Here is an 18,670-nt window from a genome sequence, read left to right as displayed (position 1 = left end):
TTTTCCATTCTGTCCGGAACAGATTCTTAAACCCCAGGCCCAATGCACGAAGAAGGAGGAGGTGTAATTATACAGAGTTGAACTGAGTCTCACGGTTCCCTGTAGACGTGGCAGCAGTACTGTCTGTACAGGCTGCTGTGTCTGAAATGGCCCCCTATTCCCTATGCGGGTTCTGGTCAAAAGTAGTGCACTATAGAAAATAGGGGGCCATTTAGTACACAGCCTGTATCTGAACCAACAAGCCGTCACAGATGTAGTTATACAGAAGGGCTGGAAGATTGAATCTAGTGTAGACAGTGGTGATTTTAGAATGTACATCTTGGTGGGGCAAAAACATAAATATATATATATATTTTTTTAACATTGTTTGCAAACTGATATGTGACACGTATTACAGTTTTTCTCAATTGCTAAAACACTAAAACCCATTGGCTGAACAAAGTTCTCAGTTGCCTGGACTCATTTAGCTAATTATGCAGTCTATTGTCAATACCTTAAACCATTTCACATGGTAAAACACCATTTGCAGACTTTTCAGCAAAACTCTAAACACATTCTCATTCTCAAAACACATTCTGCACTCTAATACACATGTCATCCATACTGGTAAACACAAGTGGCAACAATCAAATACAAATAGAGAACACATGTCATTGATTGAACACAACCACTCAAAATGAATTTAACCTGTTTCAAATGATGCGACACAACCAATATAAGCCAGTTCAGAGAGCAAACAGGTTGTTGAGAAAGTCTGAGAATGGATAGAAGAAACAATGTGAGAGGACGAGTGCGTATGCGAGGTGGGTGACGAGGAGGAAGAGGGCAAGAAAGAGGAAGAGGAGGACGAAGAGGAAGAGGAAGACAAAGAGTGGAAATATCTGATGAAATGTTGTTCATGGGCTGACAATGAGGGAAGCAGGACTTAGAGTGCAACCCAATTTGAGCTGATTTTCTGTGTCCACCATAGTAAGGACATTCAGAGAAGAGAACAGGTACAGTATACTACTATATTTTTGTAATTGCAAATGTACTGTACTACACTATATGCAGCTGTTACAATAGACATTTGTAAAGTGAATCACTGTATGTATTGTACTGCATGAATATGTTTTGTAACTGCACAACTACTTTTTGTAGAATTGCAAGGCTGCCACATGCAGGTGGAAGGACAGCTATATTCACTCGGAGCAAGAGGCCGTTATAGTTGGCATGGTCCTTCAAGATAATGCAATGCGACTCAGAGAAATCCAGGAACGAGTGATACAAGACAACACACACTTCCAGGGAATCGACAGCGTGAGCATTTCCACAATTGACCGTGTCCTCCATCGTAACAGGATGCGAATGAAACACGTATACAGAGTACCTTTTGAGTGCAACTCACCAAGGGTGAAAGAACTGGGAGCTCAGTATGTGCAAGTAAGTGTACATTGTCGTGGAAATTTCCTCTATTTACCAAATCATGGGAGCAAACCACACACACAAGTCAGAGTTAGTTATCAAAGTCCATCTTTAATTATATGAGCTCTATCACAACCTGTGACTCTCAGGTAATTCAGTGTCTCTCAGTGAATTCTCTGAGAGCCCCTTCTGCATTGCAACTGAGATCCTTTAATAGCAAAGAACACACATAGTCAGACAGCATAGACATAATACATCGTTCAGCTTTGTCTCCTTACTCAAACCCCAGAACCATAAACCAATCCTCCATATCAACAGGCATATATCAAATGGTCATTTAGATACAACCAATTCTAAATACAACCAATCCTGGACAAACTCACGGAGAGGAGAGTGAGCCTATAGGTTAAAATAAAAGGGAGCATGAGAATGATTCCAGACACTGCCATCCTCCTTTTCCCCGATGGGAAAAATAGGGAGTGACTGTCACACACACAGTGGAGCAAAAGATATGTTTACACATGATGACACTTTGACCTCTCCCCTCTCTGCGGCCCAAGCAACTTAGTCTTGACATAGAACAGATAACTGCAACCTCGCCACAGTATTATACAAAAATACCATTCTGATGAGAAGTAACTTACAAACATATGATGAATATAAAACATCTTACCTATGTCACCAACTAATTCTGATTATTTCCACAACAACATTCAGAAACATTTGCTGTTATCCAGATTGTCTACAGTACTAACACATACCATGTGAATGACATTACTCTTCAGTACATACAATGTATGTGAATCAGAAGCCTAATTGTACAGTATAGCACTGTCTCTGTACGACTTACAAAATCCTACATACAGTATATTGTATTTCCACACAGACAATATTTGACATGGAATCCTTGGACAGACCCCATGAGTTCATCTTTGTCGATGAAGCAGGCTTCAATCTAACAAAGAGGAGAAGGAGAGGCCGAAACATGATTGGACAGCGGGCCATTGTTGAAGTCCCTGGTCAACGAGTTGGCAATGTCACAATCTGTGCTGCTATCAGCAACCATGGTGTTCTACATCACCATGTTACACTCGGGCCATATAACACCCAGCACCTTCTAAGATGTATTATTTATTGTTTTTCTCCTCTTGGAGATGGAAAGTGTATGATAGACAACCCTACACCAGAGTAAATCTGCTGCAAGCCATGGATTTAGCCTGGGGTGATATAGGTGAGGAATCATGTCAGGGCTGGATACGGCACACAAGAGGCTTCTTGTCCCGTTGCCTCAGGAGGGACAATATTGCTTGTGATGTCGACGAAGTGCTCTGGCCTGACCCGGCCCAAAGACAAGAAGAATCACATTGATCACATGTTTACTCCTTATATTTTTGTCCCTTGTAGTATTGTATACTGTAGTATAGTGCATTGTAGGCTGTATACTGTACAATGGACAAATTGTATGGCCCTGAACATTGTGTTTTCCATTTATTAACAGTACTGACTGCTCAATAGATTTTGACTGGTTGCAGGTTCATATCAACAAAGAACAAGAATTACAGTATCACAGAGACAAAGGACAAGTTTGTGAGATGCAGGGTACAGTACTGTAAAAATAGGGGTACAAGGAGGAGGAAGAACAAAAACCAAAATTGCAAAGAGCAAAGCAGAGTAGTAATTTCTGATAAATTTTGAGCCACTATGAAAGAACATGTTTCGTTCACCAAAAGACAATGACGGAAAAATATGAATATTTTTTTAGATTAAAAATGTACTTCTCCCTGAGAATTGTATATTTTGAACAATGTGTTTTCTATTTTTCGGTCTATTGTTTACTGACTGCTTAAGAGTGTATATCATTTTGATCACTTTGTTTATGATTTGAGAGCAGTGTTTGATTTTGAACATAGGTAAAACTGTTTTGAGGCGAATGTTTCATTTTGCGAGAGGAGTCAGAGGTTATGTAAATACTGCTTGAAGATGAGGTTTTGTGTTTAATGTTTTCAGGAAATGGAGCAAGGTTTCAGAAATTGTGTTTTAGCAATTGAGAAAAACTGTAAGGCCAAAATAACATGCAAAACAGGCAACCAAGCAGCCTGCCTGCAGTACAGATAACTAGCTGTGTGTGAGATGATGACTATATACACCTTCATTCTCAAAATTATTATCTGAGAAAGAAAGAATTAGTTGAATAAAGTTGGTAGCAATCACTTGTAGACGGACATCTATAGCTAGGTTTCCATCCAATCGGTGACAGATTTTCATGCGAATATTCTATAATTCAGTGGTAGTTTTCAGAAAATGTACTTACGGTGGATAAAATCTGTGCGTGAAGAACTAGTACACATACATTGTACTTCTTCTCTTAAATTTAGCATGTACCGAAACAAAATCCAAAGTTCGATTTGTTTCCATTGCATTTTCAACTCTACCTGATAGTTTAGTCACAAAAAACTGTTGTGTTGTATCTACTCTGATCATGGCACCTGCTCTCTAGCCAACAGCTCGCAGATACAGTGCGGGTATGCTGAGCGTGTTGTCTAGTTTAGTTTAGCCTAGTTTAGTTTATTAGGATCCCCATTTCCTACTGCACATGCAGAAGCTACTCTTCCTGGGACCACATAAAACATACAAATACATGACAAAATACAGAAAAGTAAAAGACAAGAACAACATACTGTAAGATATTACACTAACTTCTACTATAAAAATACTATCTAGTATACTATCACAAATACTATCTAGTATACTATAAAAAATACTATCCAGTATACTATAAAAAATACTATCTAGTATACTATCACAAATACTATCTAGTATACTATAAAAAATACTATCCAGTATACTATAAAAAATACTATCTAGTATACTATCACAAATACTATCTAGTATACTATAAAAAATACTATCCAGTATACTATAAAAAATACTATCTAGTATACTATGCAAATACTTTCTAGTATACTATGAGGTGTACTATAAAAATACTATCTAGTATACTACACAAACACTATCTAGTATACTGTAAAAATACTATCTAGGATACCATGAAAATACTATCTAGTATACTATGAAAATGCTATCTAGTATACTCTGAAAATACTATCTAGTATACATGATGAGATTATTACGGACAAAAGAGCAATATTTTTTTTATTTGTCAAATGGCAGCCAAGCATTGATGATCATGTCACCAGAATAAGACCCTCAATATTTATTGAAAAGAGCATCAAGCTCATCGCCTTGCACTTTCACCACCCTGTGAAGTTCATCATCATTTATTTCATCTGTAGCCTAATAATCTGCATGCTTTCCTGAGTCGTAGTGGGAGGACCACACAACATGTCATCGCGTGACTCCAAATTTACTTCAGTATGCTGGTTATTATATCAATATTTGTGCATAAAAGCATTTCCACCGACATTTCTCGCATAATTTTTACCAACACAAAAAGATCCCATCCTGTCTAGCATATTTTGTTTTGTCAACATTTGGAAAGTTTATTGACAAATGTTTACATCAAGCCTGTCATAAAAATGGAAACCTGCTTAGTGGTGTGATTTTTTAGTTTTCTACAGTTTTTATATTTCACTTCTGGCAGACCTGCATGTGAATGAATGAAGTATACTAAATAAACCCTTCAGCATGAGTGCATTAGTAAAATATATAAGTAAATACTTCAGCACGAGTGAATTAGTAAAGTATATAAGTAAATACTTCAGCATGAGTGCATTAGTAAAGTATGTAAGTAAATTCTTCAGCATGAGTGCATTAGTAAAGTATATAAGTACATTATTCAGCATGAGTGCATTAGTAAAGTATATAAGTACATTCTTCAGCATGAGTGCATACTACGGGGAAGCTGGGAAATCCAAAAAGGGGAGAGGGGAGGATTGAACATTAAATGCTGCTGGAAAGATCAAACACCTCAGCCTCATTCTCTCTATGAAGTCCTAAAACAATGACTACTGCACTGGGAGGGACAGAGGTCCCTTTATATGATAGATGTTTGGCTTTATGCTAACCGCTACAAATGGTCAAAACTGCACCCTATGGGCCCTGGTCAAAAGTAGTGCACGACATCGTGAACATTGCCATTCGGGATGCAACTCCAACAGCAGCACAAACACGGACTGGAATAAATGAAAGCCTAGTGAGTTAATTTTGGGGTTTACTCTTTGGTTAAAGGGTAAATTATAGGTTCTTGTTTGACCTCTGTTTGTCCAATACAGGCTGATGCAGCCTTATTCTAAATCCCTTGTTGTTACCTTAAGACACTGTCATGGTCAAAACATATCGATTCAATGGTTGTAAGGATGGGTAGATGTCTGTCCGTAATAAAGAGATGCTTGTTTGACACCACACTCCACAAAGCAAATCCTGCAGGCAGGAGAAGTTAGAGGAAAAACTCAAAGAAAGGAACTTATATTTTAAAGAATAAAGCAAACTGAATGGAATATGGGGAAAATGCACCAAATTATTTTTAATCTCCAACATAAAAATGTTACCAAAAATAATTGACTGAATCTTGTTACAAATGAGTCCCCCATGATTCACCAAATTATATTTTGAAAGAGGAAGCAAAGGACTTTAAGCAGTCTTCTCCATCTCCTCTAACCGAAGATAATTGTATATGATTTTTTTTCTATGAATAATATAAAATTAAGACAATTACAGAAAGACTCAGGTGGAGGTGAAATTACAGAGGAGGAACTTCTTGATGCAATTAAAGCCTTTAAGTTGGAGAAAACTCCAGGGCTGGATGGCATACCAGTGGAGGTATACCAAACCTTTTTAGATATACTCAGAGGACCATTATTAGCATGTTTTAACCACTCCTATGTAAACGGTAGATTATCAGACACTCAACAAGAAGGTCTGATTTAATTATTACTGAAACAGGATCCCATGTGGGAAATATAAAGATCCAGTCCATTTAAAAAAAATGGAGATCCCTTACATTTCAGTGTTGTGATGCAGAAATTCTAGCAAAATGTATAGTGCATAGAATTAAAAAGGTATTGTCGGACATTATTCATTCTAATCAGACAGTTTTTTTTTCCATGGACGATACATTGGAGATACTGCAAGTATTGTAAACAAAAGAACACTATGACAAATCTGGGAAACCAGGCCTGCTATTCATAGCTGACCTTGAAAAGGTTTTTGATAAAGTACGACTTGAGTTTATATATAAATGCCTGGAACATTTCAATTTTGAAGAATTTCATAAAATGGGTTAAAATCATGTATAGTACCCCTAGGTGTAAAATAGTAAATAATGGCTACTTCTCATAAAGTTTTAGACTGTCAAGAGGAGTTAAACAAAGTTGTCCACTATCGGCATATCTTTTTATTATCACATTGTTAGCTATGAAAATCAGATCCATCAATAGAATCAAGGCATTAGAAAGCCGTGGCTTAAATACAAAGGTGTCATTGTACGCTGATGATTCATGTTTCTTTTAAATCCACAACTTGGATCCACAGCCTCATAGAGGATCTAGATCATTTTTCTAACTTCTCTGGATTTACAACCAAAGGATGATCAGTGATGATCATATTACGTATTGGATCACTAAAAAATATGACTTTTACATTATCATGTAGTTCAACAATAAAATGGCTGATGGTGATGTGGATATAATCGGTATACACATTCCAAAATAAATAACTGATCTCACTCCAATACATTTTAATAGAAAGTTAGAAAAAATAGATAAGATCTTGCTCCTGGCTGGCTGGCGGCTCTGGCGGCTCCTGGCTGGCTGGCGGCTCTGGTGGCTCCTGGCTGGCTGGTGGCTCTTGTGGCTCCTGGCTGGCTGGCGGCTCTGGCGGCTCCTGGCTGGCGGCTCCTGGCTGGCTGGCGGCTCTGGCGGCTCAGGACAGACTGGCGGCTCTGGCGGCTCAAGACAGACTGGCGGTTCTGGCGGTTCAGGACAGACTGGCGGCTCTGGCGGCTCAGGACAGACTGGCTCAGGACAGACGGTAGACACTGGCGGCTCAGGACAGACGGGAGGCTCTGGCGGCGCTGGGCAGGAGGAAGGATCTGGCAGCGCTGGACAGGCGGGAGCACCTGTAGGGAGAAGACAAAGAGACAGCCTGGTGCGGGGGGCTGCCACCGGAGGGCTGGTGGGTGGAGGTAGCACTGGGTAGACTGGACCGTGCAGGCGCACTGGAGCTCTTGAGCACCGAGCCTGCCCAACCTTACCTGGTTGAATGCTCCCCGTAGCCAGGCTAGTGCGGCGAGGTGGAATAGCCCGCACTGGGCTGTGCTGGCGAACCGGGGACACCATGCATAAGGCTGGTGCCATGTACGCCGGCCCGAGGAGACGCACTTGAGACCAGATGCGTAGAGCCGGCTTCATGGCACCTGGCTCGATGCCCACTCTAGCCCTGCCGATACGAGGAGCTGGATTGTACCGCACCGGGCTATGCACACGCACCGGGGACACTGTGCCTGCCCGGTCCCTCTCGCTCTCCGGTAAGCACGGAAAGTTGGCGCAGGTCTCCTACCTGAACTCGCCACACTCCCCGTGTGCATCCCCCCAATACATTTTTGGGGCTGTCTCTCGGGCTTCCTTGCCAGCCGTGTTCCCTCAAAGCGCTGGCTCCCTTTAGCTGCTGCCTCCGCTCTCCTGGCTGCCTCCACCTGTTCCCATGGGAGGCGATCCCTTCCAGCCAGGATCTCCTCCCATGTGTTGCAACCCTTGCCGTCCAGAATGTCCTCCCATGTCCATTCCTCCTTATAGCGCTGCTCCTGCTGCTGCCTGATACCACGCTGCTTGGTCCTTTTTTGGTGGGTGGTTCTGTAAGGGTTGTCGTCGGTGGAATAAGGAGAGGACCAAAGCGCAGCGTGGTTAGTGTTCATCTTTTTAATAAACAACTGAACACTTCAAAAATACAAAACAACAAAGTGACAACCGAAACAGTTCTATCTGGTGCAGACACACAAAGACTGAAAATATAGAAAAACTAATATAGACTGCCCACCCCAACTCACGCCCTGACCATACTAAATAAAAACAAAACAAAGGAATAAAGGTCAGAACGTGACACAGACACACACACACACACACACACACACACACACACACACACACACACACACACACACACACACACACACACACACACACACACACACACACACACACACACACACACACACACACACACACACACACGCACAACACACACACACACACACACAAACTATATGTCAATGTTTTAAATATGTGTCAATTGTAAACTCTTTTGTCTGTCATGTATTTTTGTGTTATGTGTCAGACCCCACTAAGACTAGCTGTCGCTATTTGCGTCGGCTAATGAGGATCCTAATATATCAAAACAAATCCAATCAAATGCATGAATGTTGTTATGCAGAATGTTTTTTCCCTCACCCTAATATGTTCTTTGTTCTTGCTCTGTTGCACCAACCTGGTCCCATATCTGTGTGTGATGTCTCGCACAAACAACTCTGAGGCCATGCTATCGTAACTGTCTGTCTGACCACAGAGTAACCCTGGAGACTTCTACTGATTGGCAGTTAGTTGTACTCTCTGTAATTACACAGAGACACACAGAGGACACCAGGTGACGCTGACGGTGATGTCATCGTGTGGAGCAGTTTTTAGGCCCATCCGTGATGTGTTTTAGGCTTCACTAGCCTACAGATGTCAAATTGTTCATATTGAGAGAAAAAGTGTATTTGATTATCTTGAAATAAAAGGACCTATTTTGGCAGGATGCAGAGAAGAAGACCTATTTTGGCAAGATGCAGAGAAGAAGACCTATTTTGGCAGGATGCAGAGAAGAAGACCTATTTTGGCAAGATGCAGAGAAGAAGACCTATTTTGGCAGGATGCAGAGAAGAAGACCTATTTTGGCAGGATGCAGAGAAGAAGACCTATTTTGGCAAGATGCAGAGAAGAAGACCTATTTTGGCAGGATGCAGAGAAGAAGACCTATTTTTGAAGTTATTTCATTCTCACATTAACTGACTGGGTTAATAGCTAGAATGCATAGATGACTTAAAATTACTATCAAGGACAGTGAAGAACAGTGCAGAACAGTGAAGCCCTATAGACTGTCTGACAGATCTTCTAGCTACATTAATATAGCTAATAGTAGTCATTATCCATTCTTGAAATAGGACGGTATCTTTTACTACAGTCCAACAGATGAAGAGACCTTTCAACAGGCTATAACTGAGGAATAGCTGCCAGCATGGCAGCCGACTAGTCCCTCTGAGTAGTGAAATGTCTGCAGATGTAGCCCACTGTTTAAAACTCTGATGACGTGGTGTATGGGAGTACTGAATCACAGCCTGTGCTTAGTGTTCTGGTCTGGCCAGGCACTTTGGCTCACGTCCTGCCCAGCTGGACAGAGGAGATGATACAGGGTGTTCAGGCCGCACAGAGGAATTAAGGACATTGGTCATTAATTTGAGATTCCACAGAAAAGTTACTTTACTGAAACATATATCATATCTTAAAAAATGACATCGTAAATTTGAGCATAAACCGGTCTGTTTATTGTTAACAAATTAAAGAGTGCAGTGTTCTTAATTCCATTTTTAGGATGACTCCAATGTCTTTCAGTCACAGAACATGTGGCTTCAACTCTCTCAAATAAACACATCGTCCATTTTGGGTTCTTCCTAGAGGCTAGTCTTTTTCTATTTGAAGTTCTGATAGGGGTTATGTGTGTGTTATGTTAGTGTCTGCATGAGCATGAGAGGATAATCTGTGTCTGGAGTTGTCTTGTGTCTGAAGGTGTCTTTTTCTATGAGGCTCGGATAGAGGCTGAGTCTGTTATTGTCTTCTGTTTGAGCAGTAGAGCAGTCTGTCTCTGTGTCTCTCTGTCTGTAAATGTCTCTGTGTCTCTAAATGTCTCTGTCTCCAAATGTCTCTATGTCTCTAAATGTCTCTGTCTCCTAATTTCTCTGTGTTCTGTGTCTCCAAATGTCTCTGTCTCTATGTTTCTAAATGTCTCTAAATGTCTCTAAATGTCTCTGTCTCTATGTTTCTAAATGTCTCTATCTCCTAATTTCTCTGTGTTCTGTGTCTCCAAATGTCTCTGTCTCTATGTCTCTAAATGTCTCTAAATGTCTCTGTGTCTCTAAATGTCTCTAAATGTCTCTGTGTCTCAAAATGTCTATGTGTGTCTAAATGTCTATGTCTCCAAATATCTCTGTGTCTCAAAATGTCTCTGTGTCTCTAAATGTTTCTATGTCTCCAAATGTCTCTGTGTGTCCAAATGTCTCTGTGTCTCCAAATGTCTCTGTGTGTCCAAATGTCTCTGTATCTCTAAATGTCCATATAAAGGTGAAATAAAATAAATAAAATATGTGTCTAAATGTCTCTGTTTCTTAATGTCTCTGTGTCTCAGGGTCTAAACATGTCTCTATGTCTGTAAACGTCTCTATCTCTATGTTTCTAAATGTCTCTGTGTCTCAAAATGTCTCTGTGTCTCTAAATGTCTCTATGACTCCAAATGTCTCTGTGTGTCCAAATGTCTATGTATCTCTAAATGTCCATATAAAGGTGAAATAAAATAAATAAAATATGTGTCTAAATGTCTCTGTGTCTATGTCTCTGTCTCTAAATGGGTCTGTCTCTACATTTCGCTGTCTCTAAATGTCTCCATCTATATGTCGCTAAATGTCTCTGATTCTCCAAATGTCTCTGTGTCTCTAAATGTCTCTAAATGTCTCTATGTCTCTAAATGTCTCTGTCTATAAATATCTCTATGTCTCTAAATGTCTCTGTCTATCTGTCTATAAATGTCTCTGTATCTCTAAATGTCTCTGTCTATCTGTCTCTAAATGTCTCTGTATCTCTAAATGTCTATAAATGTCTCTGTATCTCTAAATGTGTCTGTATCTCTAAATGTCTATAAATGTCTCTGTATCTCTAAATGTCTCTGTCTATCTGTCTCTAAATGTCTCTGTATCTCTAAATGTCTCTAAATGTCTTTGTGTCTCTAAATGTCTCTATATCTCTAAATGTCCCTGTCTCTGTCTCTAAATATCTCTATGTCTCTAAATGTCTCTGTCTCTAAATGTCTCTGTCTCTAAATGTCTCTAAATGTCTCTGTATCTATAAATGTTTCTGTCTCTAAATGTCTCTATATGTCTCCAAATGTCTCTGTGTCTCTAAATGTCTCTTTCTATGTGTCTCTAAATGTCTCTGTCTCTAAATGTCCATGTCTCTAAATGTATCTTTGTATGTGTCTCTAAATGTCTCTGTGTCTCCAAATGTCTCTTTGTATGTGTCTCTAAATGTCTCTGTGTCTCTAAATGTCTCTATGTCTCTAAATGTCTCTAAATGTCTCTGTGTCTCTAAATGTCTCTATGTCTCTAAATGTCTCTATGTCTCTAAATGTGTCTCTAAATGTCTCTAAATGTATGTGTCTGAATGTCTCTGTGTCTCTAAATGTCTCTGTGTCTCTAAATGTGTCTGAATGTCTCCGTGTCTCTAAATGTCTCTGTGTCTGTATCCGTCTCTGTGTCATGTCTGCAGCTGCCATTCTTATAGATGGAGCCATGATTTTAGAAGAGGAGGAAGTCTAAACAAACCACTGATCTGAGATCAGTCTACCTGCTCCATGTTATCAGCAGCACTATCAGCCTTCCTGGCCAGAGGAGACATTCAACGTTGGAATGCAATGGAAATCACTGCTATGAGCTCGTCAGAACAAGCCCGAGGTGTTCTGATGTCGATCATTGCTGCAGCTCCGCAGTAAATGCTGTCTGATTCTTGGTATTTGTTTGAAAAGACAGGCCTCACAGTATCCATCAGCAGCAGCTGGGACTGGATTTATGTTGTCTAAAAAGTAGCACTAAGTATTCATTCGCTTTATTTTGTGCACCTTCAATCATACTACGAAATGGTATTTAAAGAGGCAAGGCTGCTGTTTGGCTGGTAAACTAATTATAGATTGTGGCTTTAATATCCGGCTCCATTGCGTTCCATTGTTGGCTGTGTAAAGTCAGAGTTTATAGACACCAACAATGTATTTTCATCACCTCCTTCAATTTGACATCTGTGGAGCCTAAAACAAGGCATTGTCCCCCACCGCACATTGACTCTGTACCGGTACCCCCCCTGTATATAGTCTCACTATTGTTATTTTACTGCTGCTCTTTAATTACTTGTTCATTTTATTTCTTATTCTTGTTTATATTCTTTATTATTATTATTATTATTATTATTATATTTTTTTGTATTCATGTTTGTATTTCTTTTTAAACTACATTGTTGGTTAGGGGCTCGTAAGTGAGCATTTCACTGTAAGGTCTACACCTGTTGTATTCAGCATTTCACTGTAAGGTCTACACCAGTTGTATTCAGCATTTCACTGTAAGGTCTACACCAGTTGTATTCGCGCATGTGAATAATAAAATGTGATTTGATTTTGATTTGAATTAAATCTAATGATGTGGGCAGTGCAGAAAATAAATACTATTTCAGCCAATCCAACCATGTCTGTATGCCCACTGTTGCATATTTACTCTCAGCACTCCATATGCACATTTAACTCAATTCTCGATAAGTCAGATTTCTGTTTCCTTTGGCAGGGACCACAGGATCTAACAGGAGCGTTTCCCTCCCCTCAGGAGGACGGCCTCGCTGGTCAACTCAGGAAAGAGTCAGACAGGGTAGTGAGAGGAGTGTGAATTTACTGTACCTCCCTGGGATTTCCTATCTAAGCTGTTGAGACACTTGATTGAACAGCCAATTATTCAATCGTAGCTCATCAGTCAGTCTCTATATTAAACAAGCAACAGTCTTGGGTTGCACGAATTCCAAAAAGTGACAAATATTTTAATGTACATTTTAATAACACTTACAGTAAGTTATCTATGACCTAATATCGTGTTTAATTACTGTTTGATTCATTCAGTCGCAAATGTATTTATTTATAAATTATTATTAATTACTTTTATTTATTTGATTTAGAAATATAAAAAATAAAAAATGGTATGAATTACAAAAATAAGTCTTCCTGTTTCCATAGATCTCCTTCTGCAATGAATATGTTGAGTGAAGCGTTGTCACTAGATGTGGATGACAGCAATACAGATGATTTTTTTAATAATAGTATTTAATAAGCATCTGTTCCCAGATATACCTGCCTTATGGACAACGTTGGCCAAAATCACAAAAGCAAATAGACTGTATTTGTGACCGTCTAGCTAAGCCAGTATCATTTGTGATAGAATAAACATGATATCGTTGATAGAACAGAATACACATCACATTCTGAATGCAGGAACACAAAGATCCAAGGCTGTCATTGGACACCAAACCATTTCTGAACCAAAGAAGCCTAACCATTTCAATCAGATAGGCTATAACGTGTAAACTAAAAAGCTATCCCTGATCTTCCAGTAATGAATGAATCTGACTGAGCTGCTTGAAAGAGGACATTTTGAAGAACATCTGAGGAACAGAGAAAGACAATAACGAGTGGCATGAGGAGCCCAGTAACGACAGCCATAGTGTCTGTGGAGTTTAGGCTGTACACAACGTGCCTGTGTGCCCCCATGGTGTCTGTGGAGTTTAGACTGTACACAACGTGCCTGTGTGCCCCCATGGTGTCTGTGGAGTTTAGGCTGTACACAACGTGCCTGTGTGCCCCCACGGTGGCTGGTCCAACCGGAGGGGACCAGCGAGGGCCCGTTTGCCATTTTTATTTAACCAAGCAAGTTAAGAACAAATTCTTATTTTCAATGACAGCCTGCCTGTTCCTGCCTGTTCAGGGGCAGAACGACAGATTTGTACCTCGTCAGCTCGGGGATTTGAACTTGCAACCTTCCGGTTACTAGTCCAACGCTCTAAACACTAGGCTACTCTGCCGCCTCTACACTCTAACCACTAGGCTACCCATACAAACATGAATACAAAAATAATAATAATAAAGAATATGAACAAGAATAAGAAATAAAATGAACAAGTAATTAAAGAGCAGCAGTAAAATAACAATAGTGAGACTATGTACAGGGGGGTACCGGTACAGAGTCAATGTGTGGGGGGGACAATGCCTTGTTTTAGGCTCTGCAACAGCTACGAAGGCTTCTCCAGTTGCACCGGGTTCCCAGCATGGACGGGTGAGCAGCGTTGCGCATTACATGTTGTCCTTTTGTGGAGGGAGAGTGACTACATCCCTAATCGCACCATACTCCCATTATAGTGCACTACTTTTGACCGGAGGCCTATAGAGCGCTACGCTATCGGGGGGGAATGAGGGTGCCATTTGGAATGCATACAGTGCTATTCCAAACCACTGTACAAGAGAACAATTGGACCACTGTGACAGTATGTTGGTAGTAGTGTATGTGTGACATACTGTCATCAAACTCAAAGCGTTATGACATCAGGCTCTTTCTTCAGGGTAAGCACATTTTGTCAGGCAGCAGTCTCCCACTCACAAGATGTGATGAATGTGGGCTATTCATTAAACTGGGCTACATTGACGTACACATCTGTTTAATTCAAGAGAACGAGAACAGGTTTATAAAGTATATAACTACAATTACAGCATGTTATAACTTGAGGCCTAGTCTTTTTAAAATGGTCTCTCTAAATAACACAAACATGTACCTGAAATGGCTGACTGTCTGCCTACTACTATGTGTACAAATGTCAACATAGGCTAAGTTGATGGCATGAACGTCAGATACCTTATAAGTACCTATTTGATTCATTATCAGGTACATATAGTTCGTCTTGGATAGTCCTCTCTGGCTCCAGCGCTCTCTCCTTTGCTTCTCTTTTCACTATCAGACCAGCTCTCGACAGTGGTAGGAGCGTCATTGCTGCACTACTCCTCGATATTATCTCAGGTAGGCAATGAAATATTATCTCAGGTAGGCAATGAAATATTATCTCAGGTAGGCAATGAAATATTATCTCAGGTAGGCTATGAAACATGTCTCAGGTAGGTGTTTGTGCTCGCTTAATGATTTGTCACTGCATTAGAGCATTATGACATGGAGTGGAATCCAGATTGATATGAATCCAAACAGATATGCTCCGTATGGTTAAATGGAGTATCAGTTTGTATTCCAGGTTACATAATGCCCAGGATGTCAAAAAGTACTTGCTAGTTTATATGCTGATTTCTGTTGGCTGCAATACATGATTGGTGGGAATTTGTATGTGATCGGGATGCAAGATCAGCTTTTATACGCCAGATGTATTTGTTACTTGGAAGATATTTTTTATCTTCATGTTTTAAAATAATAATTCTGCATTGTATTACTGCTGCTGTTGAATTATTTGTTACTTTTATTTTCTATTTTGTTTTTACCTAAAAACCTTTTTTTCTTCTTAAAACTTCTTAATGCGTTGTTAGTTAAAGGCCTGTCAGTAAGCATTTCACTGTAGGGTTTACACTTGTTGTATTCGGCACACGTGACAAATACAATTCTATTTTGATTTTCCTCTCTGTCAATATATTATTACGTTTTCATTGTTTTTTTTGTTCTATCCCTCCCAGTGGTCCTGTGTACCGGTACTGTAATCCTCTTCCTGGTGTCCATCGAAGAACAGTCATCACTAATGTTCAGATATCTTGGGTGGTCTTTCTACATCTGCTGTGCCACCCTCTTTTATGAATTGGTAGTGTCCGTTGTCCTGGGACTTGTGGAAGGTCCCGTTCGGATTGTACCAACTAACATAGGGGTAAGGGATGGTTCGCCTGTCATAGCACCGTAGACTCAATCGCAAATTGTCTCAGAGATAGTATATACACCGTGTCTTCTTAAAAATGTACTTTTTTTCTAATAAACTACATAACACTCTTACGGCTGAAGGTACATGACATTGTGCAAGAAACTGAAGTCAAATTCCACGCAATCGATGAAAAAGGGGCGAGATCCTCCTGTCAAATTAAACCAAGAATAAACACTACCACCTAGTGGCAGTCACATCATACAACCTGGCAAGACATCTCCAAACTAAAATAATATGTTACTCATCAGAACTTGTATGCGGACCAATTTTGTTTTTATTATTTCTTATGTAAATTAGGCCGTATTTTCTTGGGATAACAAATAGCTCTTTAGGACGGCCTTCCGCAGAAGGTTTGACTATGTGTGAAAATTAAAAAATAAGAGGACAGGTGTCACCGTTTTTTTTATTTGACATGTGGGTAAACATGAACAATATTCAGACAGCGAAAGGAAAACGTAATACAGGATGATTGCCGTTCCCCCCAAATCAATGTGAATTACAATAGGTGCTTTCATTAAGACAAAGCAGAGACAGCGATCTTTACATCCTTTCATTTCCCTGCGGTAAAGTTAACCCATATAGATAACATGATATATTTAATCCTGCGCATCAATCACACTGGATATTCACAGTGGATTCGTCCCAAAAGGGTACTCTATTCCGTATACAGTGCCCTACTTTGGACCTGGGCCTTTATAGTGGCATTCGGGACACATCAATAATAGTGCTTAAATTACTGAAAGTGGACAGCTTGGCAGTGCAAGCTCATTCCAGTGGTCCATGAAGACATGTCAGCCAGGGTTCTTTCTTCTCATGATCATCCTTCATATCAGCACCAACCAACAGCTAACACACAGAAACAAGGACACGATAAGGCTAAACAGGTTGCGATGGTGAGAAGAGGAAGGAGCTGTAGGGACGGATGGGAAGTTTGTTCGATATTGAATTGATTGTCACTTAATATATTTAGAGAGTTCACCTGTTCTATAAGAGGAAAGAGGAGGATTCGTCACTTGGGGCCGATGTAGTTCGCCGCCTTTCCAGTCTTCTTAAGTGTTTCCAGAAGCACGTCCTTGTCCTTGTCAGACTCAATGAAAACCTTCTTGTTGGGGAGGTCGATCTCAAATTGGACACCACCTTACGCCAACAAATAAGACAGAAAGAGAAAATAAAACACATTTTAGCAAGCCAGTCAATAGGACACAAGTAATCTATATTTGCTGAATTTAGCTAAACCAAAGCACACCATTCTCAACAAAGTGTGTGAGCCTGTGTGTGTGTTGTTTAACAGATGTTCCAGCTGGATTTGCTGTGACATTTAGCTACTCACCCAGTTTATTGAGGACTCGGGTGACATGTAGCTACTCACCCAGTTTATTGAGGTATCGGGTGACATTTAGCTACTCACCCAGTTTATTGAGGACTCGGGTGACTGCCCCAGAGCATCCCTCACATGTCATGTCCACAAAGAATTCGTGCTTCTGTGGGAATAATTCACAAAATGATTAATATTCCAGGGGTTGTGTGTCCTTCTCATGCTAGAATGGGACAGCTAACCAGTTAGCAAGCAATGACTAGCTAAGCTAGCTAGCTATGTATTCGTTTGATTAAATCAGGCTGTAATAAAATCAGGCTGTAATACACAATTAATTGGCATATACAGCCTGAAAAATCATGTAAAATGTTCCTTACAAGCCAGAATGTTGAATAAAATTACATTTAAACTTACTCTACATCGGTTGTCTGTGCGGTTTAATTTGTTCTTCAGCTGCTTGAAATTTGAGACAAAATATCCACAGGAAAGTATTGTTAACCTATAGAGCCCCACAGTGGTGATGTCATAATACCCATAAAATCTAGTGGTCAAACAGGGAAATGGTTCCAATCGTTTTTTCCACCATTCCTTTTCCCCATAAGGGATTTTTGAAACCCTTAAATAAGGGCTGTGTTTCGTGTAGGCTTACCCTGGAGTGACATTTTGATACCCATGTAAATCTCTCTCGGACAAGGTGACTTTGATCAATATATTCGGCTCTGCAGTGAAAGTGTCCACCACCATGGACTCTTCAGGAGCACCATTCAAACCCTCAACCCTTTTAACATCTGTTGCATATGAAATGCTCTGGACAGCCCTGTCTTTGGGCACCTCATTGTCTTTCCTTCTTGTGGGGCATTCCAAAGACGTGGCTTCATGGTTCCCTCCACAGTTACAACATGTCACATTTTCATCACTTTTATAACACACGACATGATCTTTCCCACAACTTGGACATCTTGTCTTCTCCCTTCTGCAAACACTTGCTACATAACCAAAAGCTTCACAGTGATCACACTGCATTGGTCTTGGGATAAATGCTTTGACTCTGTAGTTTCTACAGTGCATTCGAAAAGTATTCCGACTCCTTGACTTTTGCCATATTTTGTTACGTTACAGACTTATTCTAAAATTGATTAAATATTTATTTTCCCCTCATCAATCTAAAACACAATAACCCATAATGACAAAGCAAAAACAGGTTTAT

The sequence above is a fragment of the Oncorhynchus nerka genome, linkage group LG6 (assembly GCF_034236695.1).
Source record: "Oncorhynchus nerka isolate Pitt River linkage group LG6, Oner_Uvic_2.0, whole genome shotgun sequence".
In the NCBI taxonomy this organism is placed as follows: Eukaryota; Metazoa; Chordata; class Actinopteri; order Salmoniformes; family Salmonidae; genus Oncorhynchus; species Oncorhynchus nerka.
This window is presented reverse-complemented; position numbering follows the sequence as displayed.